The 12328-nt window shown below is 45.2% G+C and overlaps 1 protein-coding gene across 1 annotated transcript in view; it reads right to left on the bottom strand.

Annotated features, from left to right (window-relative positions):
• Positions 1 to 11097, bottom strand: part of LOC309536688 (vomeronasal type-2 receptor 26-like) — a 60262-nt gene extending 49165 nt beyond the window's left edge. The window contains exon 1 of the mRNA XM_082230856.1: positions 11083 to 11097. The gene's annotated coding sequence lies outside the window, so the exon portion shown is untranslated. The remainder of the gene's footprint in view (positions 1 to 11082) is intronic.
• Between the last annotated feature and the right edge of the window lie 1231 nt (positions 11098 to 12328).

Here is a 12328-nt window from a genome sequence, read left to right as displayed (position 1 = left end):
TAATAGTGGAGCACCGAAGTACTACCAGAATATTCTCTCCCTGGTTTTTGCTGTGAAAGAAATCAATGAGAACCCAAGCATTGTCCCGAATATGAGCTTTGGGTTCCACCTCTATGAGAGCTACTTAAATGCAAGGATGACTTATCAGAACACCCTGAAACTTCTGTCCACCACAGAAAGGATTGTCCCCAACTTCAAATGTGACAAGAAAAGAAATATGATAGCTGTTATTGGGGCAGTTAACTCTGACGTCTCCCTTCACATGGCTACGATCTTAGGCATCTACAAGATCCCACAGGTATAGTGAGTGTCTGGGCGGTGGAGCTTTTCTGTCTCTGGTACAATAATTCTCTTCTGGGTTCTCCATACTTTCTTTTACTTTGGTTCCCTTTTCTGAAAAAGAAGAAAGAGAGAAAAATACATAACTGAAAGTATATAGTCAGGCTTTGCTCTTTTTTGGGGGTAGAACGTCCTACACGTGTGGTGTAGTGGTTAAGAGCGCTGGACTCATAATCTGTGAAGTCTCTCAGCCCCACTCACCTCCAAGAGTGTTTGTTGTGGGGGAGGAAGGGAAGGGAGAATGTTAGCCGCTTTGAGACTCCTTCGGGTAGTGATAAAGCGGAATATCAAATCCAAACTCTTCTTCTTCTTCTTCTACCTGGAAAGCTAAAGAGTTCTCACTGATATTGATGGTCTCCATGTTGGGCAGGGAGCCCTGAAGTCGTGGCTGTAGGGGAAGGGCTTGGATGACTGCCTGGCCTCCTGTCACTTGTGTCCCTGCAGCTTGTCTGGAAGTAGAGGGGAATCAGGCAGAGGGAGGGAGGTTAGTACAGTGCCAGTGCACCAGTAGGAGTTCTCCTCCTCCCAGTAAGCTGCATTTTGGTTCAGAAATGCTGCCCATCTGATTGGCTCCCAACAAAATAAAAAAGATAAATTTGTATTACAATGAGAAGTGAATTCCTCTCCTGTCCCTGGATGTTTCTCATCAGAAAGGGATGTTTCTTGTCCATTTGTTACCCACCAGCCTCAGCCACTATAGCTCAATGGCCAAGGATGACCACTTGGACTTGGAGTTCAGGAAGTTCTGGGGGGCCATAGGTTCCTCACTCATGAAATAAAACATGATGTCCAAGTGCAAAAGGGTTTCTGGACAGACAATCCATCCGCAGTTCCCTTGAGCTGTCCTTCCTTCCAAAGTTGCAGAACTTGCAGGAAGATGTCAAGATCTTCTGCTCCTTTAGTGGGGTTCTTCACCTTCCCAAGTAGTTGCAGTCAAGATAGGCAAAATACCCCATGGAGAGGGGGGATGCAAAATAATCTGAATATCATCAGGCCTGTTGCAACACTTTGTTTTATGGCAATAAGGATAAGACAGGCTGCAGTTAAAGGGATGACTGCCGAATGAATACAAATTTTAATCTCCAAAATACAGATTTTATCTGAAGAAATGTTACCTAATATAAATAAGTTTATAGGGAATTTTTTTATTACATCAGCTTCTTCATGTGGATGTGGCATATGCTGCTTTTGTTAACTTTACTGTCTGGTCTTTGACCACAATAAAGATTGATTCATAGAATCATAGAATCATAGAATCATAGAATCATAGAGTTGGAAGAGACCACAAGGGCCATCGAGTCCAACCCCCTGCCAAGCAGGAAACACCATCAGAGCACTCCTGACATATGGTTGTCAAGCCTCTGCTTAAAGACCTCCAAAGTAGGAGACTCCACCACACTCCTTGGCAGCAAATTCCACTGTCGAACAGCTCTTACTGTCAGGAAGTTCTTCCGAATGTTTAGGTGGAATCTTCTTTCTTGTAGTTTGGATCCATTGCTCCGTGTCCGCTTCTCTGGAGCAGCAGAAAACAACCTTTCTCCCTCCTCTATGTGACATCCTTTTATATATTTGAACATGGCTATCATATCACCCCTTAACCTCCTCTTCTCCAGGCTAAACATGCCCAGCTCCCTTAGCCGTTCCTCATAAGGCATCGTTTCCAGGCCTTTGACCATTTTGGTTGCCCTCCTCTGGACACGTTCCAGTTTGTCAGTGTCCTTCTTGAATTGTGGTGCCCAGAACTGGACACAGTACTCCAGGTGTGGTCTGACCAGAGCAGAATACAGTGGCATTATTACTTCCCTTGATCTAGATGCTATACTCCTATTGATGCAGCCCAGAATTGCATTGGCTTTTTTAGCTGCCGCGTCACACTGTTGGCTCATGTCAAGTTTGTGGTCAACCAAGACTCCTAGATCCTTTTCACATGTACTGCTCTCAAGCCAGGTGTCCCCCATCTTGTATTTGTGCCTCTCATTTTTTTTGCCCAAGTGCAATACTTTACATTTCTCCCTGTTAAAATTCATCTTGTTTGTTTTGGCCCAGTTCTCTAATCTGTCAAGGTCGTTTTGAAGTGTGATCCTGTCCTCTGGGGTGTTAGCCACCCCTCCCAGTTTGGTGTCATCTGCAAATTTGATCAGGATGCCCTTGAGTCCATCATCCAAGTCGTTGATAAAGATGTTGAATAAGACCGGGCCCAAGACAGAACCCTGTGGCACCCCACTAGTCACTCTTCTCCAGGATGAAGAGGAACCATTGATGAGCACCCTTTGGGTTCGGGCAGTCAGCCAGTTACAAATCCACTGAGTGGTAGCATAGTCAAGACCGCATTTTACCAGCTTCTTTACAAGAATATCATGGGGCACCTTGTCAAATGCCTTGCTGAAATCAAGGTAGGCTACATCCACTGCGTTCCCTTCATCTACCAGGCTTGTAATTCTGTCAAAAAACGAGATCAGGTTAGTCTGACATGACTTATTTTTCAGAAATCCATGCTGACTATTGGTGATCACAGCATTCCTTTCTAGGTGCTCACAGACTGTTCGCTTAATGATCTGCTCCAGAATCTTCCCTGCTATTGATGTCAGACTGACTGGGCGGTAATTATTTGGGTCCTCTCTTTTCCCCTTTTTGAAAATAGGGACAACATTTGCCCTCCTCCAGTCTGCCGGGACTTCGCCTGTTCTCCAGGAATTCTCAAAGATGACTGCCAGTGGTTCTGAGATCACATCTGCCAGTTCTTTTAATACTCTTGGATGCAGTTCATCTGGCCCTGGAGACTTGAATACATCTAAACTAGCCAAATATTCTTGTACTATCTCCTTAGTTATTCTGGGCTGTGTTTCCTTTGCTGAATCATTTGCTCCAAATTCTTCAGGTCGGGCATTGTTTTTTTTATCGGAGAAGACTGAGGCAAAGAAGGCATTGAGGAGTTCAGCCCTTTCTGTGTCCCCTGTTTGCATTTCACCATCTTCTCCTCTGAGTGACCCCACTGTTTCTTTGTTCTTCCTTTTGCTACGAACATACCCATAAAAGCCTTTTTTGTTGCTTTTAACCTCTCTAGCAAGCCTGAGTTCATTCTGTGCTTTAGCTTTTCTGACTTTGTGTTTACACGTGCTGGCTATTTGTTTGAATTCCTCTTTGGTGGTTTCCCCCCTTTTCCATTTTTTGTACACATCCTTTTTTAATCTTAATTCAGTTAAAAGTTCTTTAGATAGCCACCCTGGCTTCTTTAGGCACCTTCCACGTTTCCGTCTCATTGGTATTGCCTGTCGTTGTGCTTTTACTATCTCCCTCTTAACAAACTCCCAGCCATCATGAACTCCCTTTCCTTTTAGTATTGCTGTCCATGGGATCTCACCCAGCACTTCCCTAAGTTTTATGAAGTCGGCTTTCTTAAAGTCAAGAAATTGAGTCCTAGTATGCTTGGCTGCTCCTTTCCGCTGTATAGTAAACTTCAGAAGAGCATGATCACTCGCGCCTAATGATCCTTCCACATCTACCCCACTAACCAGGTCATCAACATTGGTTAGGACCAGATCTAAAATGGCTGTTCCTCTTGTTGCTTCTCCCACTTTCTGGACAATGAAGTTGTCTGCAAGGCCAGTGAGGAATCTGTTTGACCTTATGCTCTTGGCTGAGTTTGACGTCCAACAAATATCCGGGTAATTGAAGTCCCCCATTACTACTATCTCCCTTCCTTTTGCATGCTTGGCCATCTGTTCCAGGAAGGCATCATCTATGTCCTCCGTTTGGCTTGGGGATCTATAGTAAACTCCCACAATGAGTTCTCTGTTATTCTTCTCTCCCTTAATTTTGACCCAAATGCTCTCACTTTGGCTTTGAGGTTCTAAATCTTGGATCTCTTCACAGGTATACACATCCCTGACATATAACGCCACTCCTCCTCCTTTCTTGTCTGGTCTGTTTCTCTGAAATAGATTGTATCCCCCCATTATTACATTCCAATCGTGGGACTTATCCCACCAGGTTTCAATGATGCCTATTATGTCATATTTAGTTTGCTGTACCAAGAGCTCAAGCTCATCTTGTTTATTTCCCATGCTTTGCGCATTAGTGTAGAGACATTGAAGTCCATTAATCATTCCCCCGTGTCTCTTATTTAAGGATTTTTTCCTCCCACCACTAGGTCCGCGTGCTGTTTGCTCCATTTGGTCTATGACATTTGGATGATCATCTTCATTAATTGATAGACTCCTACCTTCAGGAGCACTGTCTCCCTCCCCCACATTAGTCAGTTTAAAGCCCTCCTGATGAGGTTTCTGAGATTTTTGGCAAAAACATTTCTCCCAACCGTTGTGAGGTGCAGCCCATCACTTGCCAGAAGTCCATCTTCAAGAAACTGCAGTCCGTGATCTAAGAATCCAAACCGTTCCTGTTTACACCATTTGCGAAGCCAGCTGTTCACTTCCACTATTTTCCCCTCTCTCCCTGGGCCACGTCGTTCAACTGGGAGGACAGACGAGATGACAATTTGTGCATTTAGTTGCTTCAATTTCCTGCCGAGAGCCTCGTAGTCTCTTTTGATCTTCTGGAGGCTATTGCTTGCAGTGTCATTGGTTCCCACATGAACCAAGAGGAAGGGGTATTCGTCAGTGGGTTTTATGATTCCTTGCAGTCGTTCAGTTACATCTTGGATCTTAGCCCCGGGGAGACAGCACACTTCCCGAGACATCTTGTCAGGCCCACAGATCACTGCTTCTGTTCCCCTCAGTAGGGAATCCCCTATCACCACTACACGCCTCCTCTTGGGTTTGGTCGGGGTTCTTCCGTGAGCTGTCCGTTCCAAGGTCACCTGCACATTCCCTGAGGACTGACTTTGCTGCTCGTCTTCATATACCTGATCGACTGTAATGAGGGAGAGATCTTCAAATGGAGTCTGCTCTTCGTCTTCCATGCTAGGGGAGAGGACCTCAAAGCGATTGTGTATTTCTAAACAATCAGAGTGAACCCTGGGCCTCCTACTTCTTTGAGTCACGTTTCTCCATATATCTGGATCCTGTGTTGGTGAACAAGCCTCCTTCTCAGGGGAGTCCCCTGTCTCCTCCTTGGTGGGGACGGTGTGCTCTGTTGCTTCCAAGAAGAGCTCCAGCTCTCTAATTATTTGGAGCGTAGCTACACGTTCCTCCAGTTGCTGGACTTTGTCTTTTAAAAGGGCAATCAACATGCAATTGCTGCAGGTAAAGCTGCCTGCAACCTTTGGCAAGATGGCAAACATTGCGCAGGAATCGCAGGCGACTGCAGCTGTTCCCTCCCCTTCCATCATGAGATCGTGTTGTTGGGGGTAGCTACAGAGGTCCTCCATCATAAAAAGCTTGAAGACAGGACAAATAACTTCCCCCACAAAAAAACACCTAGGTCTCCCCCAACAAACGTTTGAGATTAGCTCCCTTAAATCTAAAAGATGGGTATAACTAACCCTAACCCTAGCGGCGCGCGCCGCTGCCCTACAAACTCTGATAAGCTCCTCCCACAGCTAATCCCCTGCCTCAACAGAAACCCTGCCCCCTCTGACCTTTACACAGGGAAAACAGCTAATCAGCCAGAAAGAAACACACACACACAAGAAAACCCTTTTTGCTCCTTCTTCAACTGCTGCCCTACAAACTCTGATAAGCTCCTCCCACAGCTAATCCCCTGCCTCAACAGAAACCCTGCCCCCTCTGACCTTTACACAGGGAAAACAGCTAATCAGCCAGAAAGAAACACACACACACAAGAAAACCCTTTTTGCTCCTTCTTCAACTGCTGCCCTACAAACTCTGATAAGCTCCTCCCACAGCTAATCCCCTGCCTCAACAGAAACCCTGCCCCCTCTGACCTTTACACAGGGAAAACAGCTAATCAGCCAGAAAGAAACACACACACACAAGAAAACCCTTTTTGCTCCTTCTTCAACTGCTGCCCTACAAACTCTGATAAGCTCCTCCCACAGCTAATCCCCTGCCTCAACAGAAACCCTGCCCCCTCTGACCTTTACACAGGGAAAACAGCTAATCAGCCAGAAAGAAACACACAGACACAAGAAAACCCTTTTTGCTCCTTCTTCAACTGATGCCCTACAAACTCTGATAAGCTCCTCCCACAGCTAATCCCCTGCCTCAACAGAAACCCTGCCCCCTCTGACCTTTACACAGGGAAAACAGCTAATCAGCCAGAAAGAAACACACACACACACAAGAAAACCCTTTTTGCTCCTTCTTCAACTGCTGCCCTACAAACTCTGATAAGCTCCTCCCACAGCTAATCCCCTGCCTCAACAGAAACCCTGCCCCCTCTGACCTTTACACAGGGAAAACAGCTAATCAGCCAGAAAGAAACACACACACACAAGAAAACCCTTTTTGCTCCTTCTTCAACTGATGCCCTACAAACTCTGATAAGCTCCTCCCACAGCTAATCCCCTGCCTCAACAGAAACCCTGCCCCCTCTGACCTTTACACAGGGAAAACAGCTAATCAGCCAGAAAGAAACACACAGACACAAGAAAACCCTTTTTGCTCCTTCTTCAACTGATGCCCTACAAACTCTGATAAGCTCCTCCCACAGCTAATCCCCTGCCTCAACAGAAACCCTGCCCCCTCTGACCTTTACACAGGGAAAACAGCTAATCAGCCAGAAAGAAACACACACACACAAGAAAACCCTTTTTGCTCCTTCTTCAACTGCTGCCCTACAAACTCTGATAAGCTCCTCCCACAGCTAATCCCCTGCCTCAACAGAAACCCTGCCCCCTCTGACCTTTACACAGGGAAAACAGCTAATCAGCCAGAAAGAAACACACAGACACAAGAAAACCCTTTTTGCTCCTTCTTCAACTGATGCCCTACAAACTCTGATAAGCTCCTCCCACAGCTAATCCCCTGCCTCAACAGAAACCCTGCCCCCTCTGACCTTTACACAGGGAAAACAGCTAATCAGCCTCAAAGAAACACACAGACACAAGAAAACCCTTTTTGCTCCTTCTTCAGCTGCTGCCCTACAAACTCTGATAAGCTCCTCCCACAGCTAATCCCCTGCCTCAACAGAAACCCTGCCCCCTCTGACCTTTACACAGGGAAAACAGCTAATCAGCCAGAAAGAAACACACACACACACAAGAAAACCCTTTTTGCTCCTTCTTCAACTGCTGCCCTACAAACTCTGATCAATCGTTCTTTCTTAGATTGCTTATTGTGCATTAGCTCCAGTGAGGAGGACCGAGTTGCAGCTCCAAACCTTCTTCCGGACGGTGCCCAATGAGAAATATCAATATGCAGGGATTGTCAAGCTACTTCTTCATTTCCAGTGGACGTGGGTCGGACTTGTTGCTTCAGATGATGAGAATGGAGAGAAGTTTATGCAAATCTTGGGGCCAATGCTTTCCCAGCATGGAGTTTGCACAGCCTTCAAGGAAAAACTACCAGGCTTGTCTCAAGGGATGGATAAATTTCATTTCACTGGATCTCATGCGTGCTAAGTTCTCTTTCCTGATGGCCTCAGAAGTCAACATATTGATTCTATGCGCAGAATCTCAGACCATTACAGTTGTGAAGTGGCTGAAATATTTCTTTTCATTAACTGAAGATGTTGCAGAGACTTCTGCAGGAACCGTGTGGATTTTGACAGCCCAATGGGCCTTCGCATCAGAAAAATTGCAAAGGTATTATGACATTCAAGCCTTTGATGGTGCCCTGTCTTTTGCAATTCACACAGAAAAAGTCCAGGGATTTAAAGAATTTCTTGAAACCCTAAATCCTAACGCTCCAAATGGAGATGGGTTCCTCCAGACCTTTTGGGAACAGGCATTCAACTGTTTATTTTCTGTTTCCAATGACCCCAATGAAAGAAGAGACACATGCACTGGAAAAGAGAGTCTGGAGAGCCTTCCTGGGCATATTTTTGAAATGACCATAACTGGTCAAAGTTACAGTATCTATAATGCGGTTTATGCCATTGCATATACTTTGCACACGATTCTCTCATCTAGACCAAAAAACAGAATGACTTCAGGCAGAGGTGGACTCCATCCTCCCAAACTGCAACCTTGGCAGGTAAGATTTCATATTCAGAGTAATCTTTGCTTGGGGCTGATCTAATGGGTGATGACACACAGTCCATAGAATGAATACACACAAACACATAACCTCTTACAGAATTTTAAAAAAACTTATTTATTGATTTTTCACACACACAATAACCCTTTACAGATTTTTACAGAACGTAAATTACTTTATCCCAGCCCCTACTTCCATGGTTTCCATATTTTACCCTTAAATGCTGCATATTTTATGTATAATAGTCCATGTATCCATTTTAACCTATTTATGTTAAAAATTAATGCGGATGTTCATATTTCAAGTCATGCTCACATTCTCATCCCAATAGAATAGTTCTTTAAATACTCAATAAAAGGTCTCCATGAATGATATTTTCATCATTTTGGTCTCTAAACTTTGCTGTTTATCTTGCTCTGACTCTTACTCCATCATATTCAAAAGCCATTTTTAATGGAATGTCTTGTTCTTTCCTTCTTTGGGCATATAATTATCTGGTCGTTTTTCTAACTTGCAGCTGGCAATGTTCATTGATTGCAGTGTTCTTACAAGTTATGCTCACATTACATATGTGATTGCAACCTTACATTGGTGGAGAAAAGTAAATAAATAAATGGAGAACAGGGAAAACTCACCATTACCTGCTCTCTATTTCTTTCCCCCCTTTCCCCTGCCCTCCCAGATCTCCCTTTCTTACCAGGCTCTCAGAAGGTCCAGGGAGGGCCCTGGGCGTGCAGCCCTCCCCCTCACTTGCTGGGCTCTGGGAAGGAGGCATGAGGGTACGTCCCTCCCAAGGTCAGGTGAGCAAGGCAGTGCACTCCATGCCAGCCTCAGGGAAGGAGACACAAGGCCACTGAGTGCATCCCAGAGGCCAGGAAAGAAGGTGCCCCCTTGCTTCCCAGGTTGTGTGGAGGTCATGGCAGGGCTCTAGGAGCATCCCTGGGTCCTCCTGCAACCGCCAGATCAGCTGTACTTCCAAGAAATCCATTTGTGCTCCAATGGTGGACCACACCATTTTTGAATGCTTGCCATTGTGTGACATAAATTGATTGATACTTTTTCCTTTATAAAACCAATTAAGCTTCTCCCTTCTTTACTTTTTGAACTTTGCCTTGGTTTCTTCTGTCTAGCTTCCCTCTTTCCTGAGGAGCATCTCCTTCAACAACAGTGCTGGGGACTTTGTGTCTTTTGATGAGAATGGGGAATTGGCAGCTGGATTTGATGTTCTGAACTGGGTTACTTTCCCCAACCAAACCTTCCTGCGAGTGAAAGTAGGAAAGGTAGAACCACAGAAATCCGACAATGTGGACTTCAGCATGGATGAAGAAGCCATCACATGGCACAAAGCATTCAATCAGGTGGGAGTGGCCTCTTGGGTTTTTTCAAAAAATGGAACATTTTAAAATTTATATCACTAATATAAATAAAAAGAATAATGTATAAATTCTTCATCATTATTAAGCAAAAGGATTCTGTAGAACCCATATGCAGCAAATTCTTTTCCCATCATTTATGATGTGAGAAGTAAATCTTACACAGATGAAAAATTTAATTTCCCTTCTGCTTTGCTCCCAATATTTATATTATAATTTATTCATGCATACACCACCTTTCTGGAATAACATGAATCTGCCAAGTGATCTCGTCTTCTTGGTTAAAACTGTCTTCTTTACCATGCAAAAGGGAGCTTCTTCTTCTCCTCTCTTTCTGTCTAGGTGCTGCCCCTTGGTTTGTGCAATGATCGGTGCCAGCCAGGCTACAGCCGGAAAAAGAAGGAGGGGCGGCCATTTTGTTGCTATGACTGTGCTTCATGTCCAGATGGGATGATTTCAAATCAAACAGGTAGGAGACATCATTTGCTCTTTTATAAATTGCTTCCTAGACTATTTCAACAGTTTCCCCTTATTAATAGTTCAGTGCTCCTAAACAGAACAGCAGTTGCACTCAGATCTGGAAGAAAGAAGACAGACACAGAGAGTTGGGCAAACTAAAGCCACATCTTTAACCTTGACAAAGTAGACCTGTGGAAATAGGTGTGGATCATGTCCAGGGTTCTCTGCCTGCTCTCCACCTGCCACAGCTTGCAGAGCCAGGGAAGACTTGCCTCACCCTCAATCCCCAAAGTTTTAGGGCTGAGAGCCAGAAAAGAAAATGTCTATAGGTCAGCCTATAGGTCAGATGAATATCATCTTACTATTTTGCACAGTGTATCACTAAGAATGATGTTTATAGATGCTGAAAAAGCTTTTGATAATGTTTCTTGGGATTTCATCGCTGATACTTGTTTGCAATTAATTAATGGCTCAGAATTGTGTTTTGGGGGTAGGAGCAATATTTATTGCAAAGAAAATTTGAAAGGCCTTTGGAGATGGAGGAATCCATTTTAATACAAAGAATGAAATATGACAGTAGAAAAACGTTGCCTTGTTTGTGGGAACTCATATATCACTCATTTGATTTCTTTAGATACAGATTATTGTTTCAAATGCCAAGAAGGTCAATTTCCAAACCACAACAGAGATCAATGTATTCCCAAGACCCAACATTTTCTTTCCTTCGCAGAGCCTTTGGGATTCACATTAGCTGCCTTAGCTCTGCTTTTTGCTCTGGTCACAGCCTTGGTCCTTGGCGTCTTCTCTAAGAATGGGGACACTCCCATTGTCAAAGCCAACAACCGGGACCTCACCTACACTCTGCTCCTTGCCCTCTTGCTCTGCTTCCTCTGCTCCTTGCTCTTCATTGGCCAGCCTCACCCAGTGAGCTGCTCTTTACGACAAACAGCCTTTGGCATCATCTTCTCGATTGCGGTGTCTTGTGTCTTGGCCAAAACCATCACGGTGGTTCTGGCCTTCATGGCCACCAAACCAGGATCCAGGGTGAGGAAATGGGTGGGGAAATCTCTGGCCAACTCTGTTCTTCTGGGTTGCTGCTCCCTTCAGGCCAGTATTTGTGCTGTTTGGCTCTGCATGGCTCCTCCCTTCCCAGATGTGGACATGAACTCTCTGGCGGAGGAAATCATCCTGGAATGCAATGAAGGCTCTGCCCCCATGTTTTATTGTGTCCTGGGGTACCTGGGATTCCTGGCCAGTGTCAGCTTCACGGTGGCTTTCCTGGCCAGGAAGTTGCCCGACAGTTTCAACGAAGCCAAGTTCATCACTTTCAGCATGTTGGTGTTCTGCAGCGTTTGGCTGTCCTTTGTTCCCTCTTATCTGAGCACCAAAGGAAAGCAGATGGTGGCTGTGGAGATCTTCTGCATCTTGGCCTCCAGTGCAGGCCTGCTTGCTTGCATCTTCTTCCCCAAATTGTACATTATCATTCTGAGGCCCGACTTGAACAGCAAAGACCACTTGATTCTGAGGAGCAAATAAGAGTCAACTTGCTTTGATGCCTTTAATTGGTGTATTATGAGAAATTCCTCCATTTATTGGAAGAAAACCCACCAAGGACAGCATGCGCCAAAACTATAGTTAACCCCCCTAAGAAGTCGCATATAGATGTTGTCAGAGCTGCTTCCAGATCCGAGCTCACAGAGGATCACGCTAGCCAGCATTCACTGTATAAAAGTCTTTATTGATTTACAGTTTCCATTTTCAAGCTGTAGCGCGCAACTCTACGTCTTATAAGCTAGACCGGCGAAGCTCCGTCTGAGTCTCTGCCTCCTGTACACCAACTTAATACCCTAGCCTTACTCCACCTTTTCCTCCTGACCGTTCTTCTCTGGGTCCCTCTGCCCCCCGTGGTCTCTTCCTTCCGGGACTCTTCTGACGCTGACCCCCCGGACCCTTCTGTCTCCTTGCGGCGGGCTTTAGGACCTGGCTCCCTTTCCGGGCTGCTTACTGTGCCGCCTTCCTGTGCATTTGAACTTGGCGCGCGCACCCAACCTCCCACTTTCCGTTTGACCGTTCCTTCTCTCTCCGATGGAGGTGTGGCCA

Source organism: Podarcis vaucheri (assembly GCF_965113315.1).
Source record: "Podarcis vaucheri genome assembly, chromosome: 7".
In the NCBI taxonomy this organism is placed as follows: domain Eukaryota; kingdom Metazoa; phylum Chordata; class Lepidosauria; order Squamata; family Lacertidae; genus Podarcis; species Podarcis vaucheri.
This window is presented reverse-complemented; position numbering and strand designations above follow the sequence as displayed.